Below are 8,237 nucleotides of genomic sequence, written 5' to 3' on the forward strand. Positions count from 1 at the left end.
ATAACAGAAACGTGTCTCACTAGCCGATCTTTATTACAATTTATCTATTGACTTATTAATTCGGCATAGAGTTTAAACTAACGGTTAGCACAGACATAAAACAATCTCAACAGAGAGAAAACAACGTGGAAAGTGGTACACAATTCGAGATGCTCAAATATAGCATTTTAATAAAATATTAGCATTGAACCTGGGGGAACCGAGTGGTGGTCTACAAGCACCTCGATACTGCAATGCCCATATGCACGTTAGAAAGACCACTACACACAAAGGTTGTACTTGCGTTTCATTCTAATATGCCACACAGAAAAAATGAGTAAACTGTAACCCACAAATAATGGTCAGATAATAATAAGTTCATACTCGTTCAGGTATAAAATGGTCGAAAATCAAACTTACATTATATTATTATATTCACCATTTCCATTCTCTTGGCGTAACTCAGACCGTAACGCAGACTCCGTTCTCACCAACAATTTTTCATAAACTGAATTTACATGTTCCTTAGTCCACTTTTTGAATGCATAACCTTATCATACCTTAATTATTACAAACCTCATTTCATTCCATTTCTTTGGGAATGGTCCCTTTCTCTCAAGGTCAAAAAACAATTGAACCTTATACTGTGTGTCCGATGCGTGGGCTTCCTTAGCTCGCAAGCAAAAATTCAAAGTTGGTGACCTTCAATCAGAATCTATGTTGACAAGTCCACCATTTGCATTTCTGACTCACCATCTCTGTTGTCACTGAAATAATGCAATCAACTTGAAAATTAGTGAAGGTTGCAGAATAAAAGCACTGTACAGAGAAGTGATACAGCACCCACATGCGGTTATATATTTTGTGAATCGTCCTCGCTTTCCTAGCACTCTGAAATCTGTCTTAAATGTGCCCCAAGCCAGGCTTCCCCATGCTGCTTGGTTTTGCTAAGAGAATGCACAGGACACACACAGACACAAAGCAGCACCCATCATGACCCATGTAAAACATTTTAGTGTTAGCACCTGCAATCGTATGCATACATTTTTAGGCAATTGAAATCAGATGGGTGTTCATTCTTGCATGTCAGGGGACTGATTGTAAGTGTAGGGGCAGGAGGCAGTTCATTTTCACAGCAGAGCTTAAGTGTGTGGTTTCTGAGTGGTTTTATAAGTGAGAGAGAGATCGAACTGATTGATTGTAACATTGAAGCTGCACTACAATAGTCTCATTAGAATGTGTAAAAAAGTGAGATGCCCCCACACAAGTAAGTTTGCCCCTCCCCATCGTCTCTGAAGTTAGCACCTCTGCCAACATTTTGGGGGGGTGCCAATGATGCTTCCTGCCTGGGGTGCAATTTGATCTAAGACCGGCCCTGTGCACAGTAGGAAAAATGTGGGGGCTGCCCTTGCTCGAAGATCGTGGCGCTGCTAAGGGGTAGGGAAACTATGCAATGACAGAATACGCCCTACTCCATAACACCCGTTATTTTGCTTCTTGCAGCCATACCCCATCCCATCCTCATCACCCCTCACCTCCCCAGAGATTATTTGATAAGTTTGACAAGTGCATTGTTGTGTTTTTTAATATGTTTTTACCGCAATGTCCGTGGACACCAAACACGATCCAAGATGGCGGGCGCATCGAAACAATCCGACGCACCTCACGCTTCATCCCAGCCAATCAGCGGACACGTTGCATGTCCGCGGACATGACGCAAGCCGATTACCCAATCAGTGTCCTGTCCGCGGAGCGAATAGGGAAGTGTGTCCGCGGAGTGGACATAGATATCACTAATTTTTTGTGACCTACTTTTTAGTCATTTTAAAAAAAACTACTGGATGGATTTTCACCAAATTTGCAAAAGCACGCTTTCGGGACCAAGCCACTGCTCCTGTCGCAAATTTGGTGAACATCCGTCCACCAGTTTGGGCTCTAGGCGTGAGCAAAGTTTTTTCCCCATTCAGTCTCTGGGAAAAAAATACATTTTGGGACCCCCCTTATAACTTTTCCCCCCCTGGACCAAACCTCACGAAACTTTGCAATTCAGAGTGGGCCATATACTTTTTTTGCAAAGTTTGGTGAGGATTCGTCCAGGGAGAGCGAAGTTATAAGCCACCCAAAAAGTGTTCTTCCTATGGGATTAGAAACTTAAGTATAACTACACAGCCACTACTGTGGCTGTGTAATACATACATACTGCCTTGCAGAAGTGTCACCTCTTACCCACCACACCTCGACCATTCCTTCTGTTCACCAGCCTGCCCCAGGTCTACTCTGCAGGTCAATTGCCCCTAGCACACCATCAGCATGGGGGGGGGAGTGTTGAGTGAGGGTGAGCCACCTGCTGTCACCAGAATGCTCGTTTCAAGCCGTTGTGAGAAATCTCAGGGTATTCTCCCTAACAAACCTCAAGAATCCCTTATTCAGGTGGCCAGAACACAGCCATCGCTGTTGGATCCAGTTCCTGGAGGTGGACCAGTGGGGAAGGATCACCTGGGTAGGGGACCCTGGGTTATACTCAAGGGAATACCCCAGGTGAGATGCGGTACCATCACAGAGAGGATGGTGCGGGGAATGCAGTCTCTGAAGCTTTTATAAGCTATTTTCGCTCATCATCTCTTCCACTCATTGAATCTCCCTTACCCAAAGGTAAAGCCAACAATCCACTTGCATCTGGCAAACTTGTTAAAAACCACAACCTGTTGAAATACTCCAGATCATTCTTCTCTTTGTCCCTCTGGTTATTCTTTCCTGAATACCATGTCCACCTTGAAAAAACCCTTCCAATCCCGTCCCTCTGATTATCATTTCCAGCAATCCCAACCTGCTCAGACAAAATACTACAGTTCCCACAAACCCCCCTGTTTGTCTTGCGACAATAATCCTGGCCATTCCAGTTTTTCCACACATCCCACAAATCTTCCCCTTCTGAATTTACCCAAATCCCTAGCAAGAGAACTATTATCCCATCACCTCTTCCTCTCTATAACCGTAGGATTCTCGAAATCTTTAACTTCCTCCCTTTCTGACACAAACACCTTTACACAACGGACTTGAAAGGTTTACCTGACATGTCCTGACACAAGGGTCAGGCAACGTCAGGCAATTGACTTATATCACAAACACACCTCACGGCCATTCCTTTTCCCCACAGGCAAAAAGGTGAAGCAAGAGAGAACAGTACTAGCACGGCAGACAGCACGGCTAGACGGCTATGCAGGCACGGCAGTTCAAGCGAGGGAGAAAGGAGGCAGGAATCAAGGAGGTGGCGAGGAAAGAAGCAACCTTGCCCTTTTCATCCCAGGCCTGCGGAAACTTTGAGGAAGAAAACCTAACACCGGCAACAATAGCACGAGTGTCTTGCAACAGATGTCAATGGTACACGGGGCAAACCTATGCCGAAGAGCAAGACCGAGGGAAGCTCCCGCACCCGTGGTACTTCCAGGAAAGCCAAAAGACAAGCGGTTCATCACAGCCAGTGAGTCGAGGGGAGAATCGATAAGAACCGGGCTGTGTTGATTGAGAGAATCAAAAAGTGGCAAGTTTGAACCAATTTTAATGAACTGTGTAAAGAACTGTCACAAATGTTAAAGAGGAGACCAGCTGCAGAGGGGAAACCGGCACCACGTGGGTGCTAACTCAAGACAGACTAGTCGATCCCCATCTGAGCGACACTACAGGTACTCGAAGACCATGGGAGAGTCGCCAAAAGAGGTCAACGTGGTCATACAGGAGGTGTAGCAAAATCCCAGTAAATCGAAAGACTTTGATCTGCAAACTATGTGAAAGTAAGGGAAGGAACAAGTTACTTAACTGTAACTGTTGTTCTCCAGCATGGGTCTGGCATGGATTCACATGCTCATGAATATTCCCTGTCGTCAGGCTGGGAATCCTCGGTAAAAGAAAAAATCAGCTTCAGTTTCCTTTCTGAACTGTCTTTCTCCTAATAACCAATCACTGGTCTCTGGGTCATACTGGCTCCAGCCAATGACTGCCCTCTAACTAAGCCCTTCCTCAGGCAGCCATCTTCAGATTTGGTAGCATGTAAAGTGGTAGTAGGACCAAGAGAAGAGCCGCAGAGGGGTAGGCGGGAGGGTTTGCATGTGAATCCATGCCAAAGGTAAGTAACTTGTTCCTTCTCCAGCATGGGGTCTGGCATGGATTCACATGCTCATGAATACAAGAATAGATAGCAGTACACACATGCACAACCACGGGAGGTGGCAAGGCTCAACATTAAGCATTTCAACAACTCAACATTAAGCATCTCTTACCTCCTCAACAGACTCTCCTTCAAGCGAACAGGTTGCGCAGCACTGCTTGGCCAACTCTGGACTCCTCCCTGGAATCCCAGTTGATGCAGTAGAATCTCATGAAGGTGTGCATCAACCTCCACGTAGCAGCCCTGCAGATGTCCAGCAGGGGCACACCAGATAGGAACACCATAGTTGTAGCGATCCATCTGGTCGAATGGGCTCTCGGACGGCCGGGCAACAGTTGGTTTGCCAACCGGTGACAGTATGTGATGCAGCCAGAGAGCCACCTGGAAATGGAGGCCTTGGAGAGGGCCATCCCCTGGTTCACAGGGCCAAAGTTCACAAACAGCTGTGACATCTTCCGAAAACTCTTTGTGCAGTTCACGTAGAACTTCAGCGCTCTAGCCACATCCAGCGAGTGCAAAGTCCTCTCAGCCGGCGACGAAGGCGACATGAAGAAAACAGGCAGCACCAAGGGCTCGTTGAGATGGAAGTCCGACGGCACCTTGGGCATGAAGGAGGGGTGCGTCCTCAGCACGACCCTCGTTGCATGGAAAGTCGGGTACGGAGGCTTACAGGAGAGGGCCTGGATCTCTCCCACTCGTCGTGCAGAGGTGATGGCCACCAGGAACGCCGTCTTTCACGACAGGAATTTCAGAGGTGTCGAATGCATAGGCTCGAACGGGGGACCCATGAGCCTAGTCAGCACCACATTGAGCTTCCACGGTGGGGCAGGAGCCTTCACCGATGGGAACGAGCGGAAAAGTCCTTTCATGAACTCCTTAACCAGACGATACCACCACAGGAACAATCGCCCCGGAGTTCTGGTGTAGCGGGAGATTGCTGCCAGATGAATCTTGATAGAGGCGTGCGCCAGCCCCGCCTTGGCCAGCGACAGTAAGTACAACAGCACTTGAGGGGCCGTAATCCGTAGAGGGTTTATCTTCTGTGCACGGCACCAGACAGTGAACCTCTTCCATTTATGTCCGTAGCACTCACTGCAATCCGCCAGGATCTCGTTTCCACCAAACTCTAGTGCTGCAGGAGCCAGGCCTGCAGGTTCAGCGACGACGGGTCGTGGCGAAGAATCGCACCTCCCAGAACGAGAAGATCTGCGTCTGCCAGGAGCTTGACTGGAGGGGACGCTGACAAGTCCAGGAGTTCTGGGTACCAGATTTGCCTCAGCCATGCCGGTGCGACAAGGATTATCCTGCACTGGGACCGTCTGAGTTGACTGATGAGTCGTAGGAGCAACGTCGGGAACGCGTAGAGGAACAGGCCATCCCAGGGGAATGAGAACGCATCCCCCATGCTCCCCGGTTGGGGAAACCTGCTGGTGAACCTCCAGCACTTGGTGTTTGTCGCCATCGCAAACAGATCGATCTGGGGATTGCCCCATCGTCGAAACAGTAGGTCCACCTGATCTTGCCGAAGTTCCCACTCGTGGCACGAGCGCAGCTCCCTGCTGATTGAGCCAGCGACAGTGTTCTTCACTCCTGCCAGAAGAAAGGGTACCAGGAATATCCTTTGAGTGACGGCCCAGTGCCATAGGTCCTGTGCTTCCTTGGAGAGAGCAGGGGATCTGGTGCCCCCCTGCTTCCGGATGTAGAACATCGTTGTGGTGTTGTCGGTGAAGACCTCCACCACCTTGCACTTGAGGGACGGGAGGAATGACTTGAGGGCCCAAAACACAGCCCGGAGCTCCAGGACGTTAATGTGCAACAACTTCTCCTCCAGGAGTCAAAGACCTCTTGCGTGGAGATCTCCGGTGTGTGTGCCCCATCCCTCCAGGAAGGCATCCGTTGTCAACGACTCCTGATGGACCGGGGTCTGGGAGTCCGTGCCCGCCACTAGATGCGCGCAGACTCCCCACCATAGAATCGCCCAACGGAATGTCTCATTGAGGGCGATCCTGTCCTCGAAGCTTCCCTTTGCCTGCATTCAACAGGCATCGAGGAACTCCTGCAGCGGCCACATCCGCAGTCTGCACAGCTGAACTAGGTAGATGCATGACGACATCATGCCGTGCATGGTCTTGATGGATCTCACCCTCGCAACCTTCATGGCCAACAGCCATTGTACCTTTCCCAGGATGGTCTTTATCCTGTCCTCCGACTGGGCATCCTGCGATGGCTCCAAGCAGGACTTCGCATAGTTTATCGAGAACCCCAGTTCCGTGAGCAGGCAGACCGTCCTCGCTGTGTGTTCAACAGCGAGTTCTTTTGACTTCGCTCAGATGAGCCAATCGGCCAGATAGGGGTAGACATGGATCCCCTGCAGGCGCAGCCGCGCTTCCGCAGGTGCCAGGTACTTGGTGAAGACCCTTGGGGCTGACTTCAGACCGAAGAGGGGGCCCTGAACTGGTAGTGCCGTCCTTGGACCACGAAGCGCAGAAACTTTCGGTGCCCCTTGTGAATGGGGATGTGGCAGTAGGCATCCACCAGGTGCAGAGACGACAGGAAGTCCCCTTCTTCCAGCTGTACCAGCACATGCTGAAGGGTGACCATCTGGAATTTCTGGGATTTTATGTATTTGTTGAGGCGGCAGAGATCTAGGATGGGCCGCCAGCTGCCGGTCTTCTTTCGAACGAGGAAGTAACGTGAGTATACTCCGGAGCCTCTTCGGGATGAGCCCTATCGCACCCTTCTTTAGCATTGCTCGTACCTCTAGAAGTAGTTGAGGAATGTGTTTTCTTTCCTGGACACAGGTGGAAAACGGGGACACTGTCATGCGCCGCCTCCCGTGGACATTATGGTCCAGGGTGCGGCTTGGGGGCCGCCATTGCAGAGTTCTGCCACGTTTTCGAACGTCGCTGTAGCAGTCTAGTGTTTCCTTCTCTGCGAGCCGGGAAGCTTATCAGCCACGCCCCCCCCGGCACACAGTGCGTTGCAACCCGCTTGGTCAGCTCCCTGACTGCTTTCTTTCGGTTGCGGTTACGCTAGTTTTCTTTCCTTTATCCTCTCTCTCCTCTGCCGCCCTTCGGGCCGCTTCTTGCCTTCCCGTTTTCCGGGACCTCTTGTTTCCCTTTACTCCTTTCTCTGGCTCCTTTCCGGTTCTTTCTCCGCTCTGTTTGACTCTCGCTGGCCGTCATTATTGGCTACCTCACGGTTCCTTCGGAGCCTGCCTTCCACCCGGAATCCTTACGACGGACCTCTGCTGTTGCTGTTCCACCTCTGGGGTTTTTTGTGCCAGACGGCTTTTTCCCCAGTTTGTCCCTCCCGGAAGAGGGGCCGCAGGTAGTGCTATTCACAGCAGTACACTGTGACTTCCTTTCGTGAGAAAGACACTTTCTCAGAAAAAAAAGAAAGGAGAAAGAAGGAGAAGGATTATTGTGCTAGAAGACCACAAATATCATCCATTCAAGACCAATCTTCAGGTGAGGAGGAGGAAAGGGGAGAAAGGTTAAGGGTGGAGATTGAACATTCTCAGAGGGCTGACAGACACTTCCTTTGGTACTCTAGAGTGTGCCCGTGTGCCAGGGTATCCAGCACCCAACGGTCAGTGGAGATGGATTTCTACGCACCAATGAAGTTCACCAGCCGGCCTCCGACTGGGGTGCTCGGGTGGGGGCCCATCGGCACAGCCGGTTCAGTCCTGCTTGGCCCAGGCCTTACCACCTTGGGCCCCTTGGCGACAACGACTATGTCCGCCGGCCTTGTTGCGGCCTCTGTAGGCTTCCTGCGACGAAGAACGGGCCACCTGACGGTATGAGGAAGAGCTGCCTCCGAATCCTTTGGAGGCGCCTTGCGACTTGCCTCCAGAGGGCCGAAAGGACAGCTGTCGTTGATGGAGCATGCCCAATGCACGGGCTGTCTCGGTCTCTGCCTTGATGGCCTGCAGCGACTCGTCTAATGCCTTGCCGAACAAGTTGCTCCCCGTCGAAGGGCATGTCCAGTACCCTCGTCTGAACGTCCTGATGCAAGTCGGTGGCCCTGAGCCAGCTCCGCTGGCGAAGGCAAACGCTGTTGCCCATTTGGCAAAGGCTGGTGTCGGCGATGT

This window comes from Ambystoma mexicanum, chromosome 1q (genome assembly GCF_040938575.1).
Source record: "Ambystoma mexicanum isolate Mex_15411 chromosome 1q, UKY_AmexF1_1, whole genome shotgun sequence".
NCBI lineage: Eukaryota > Metazoa > Chordata > Amphibia > Caudata > Ambystomatidae > Ambystoma > Ambystoma mexicanum.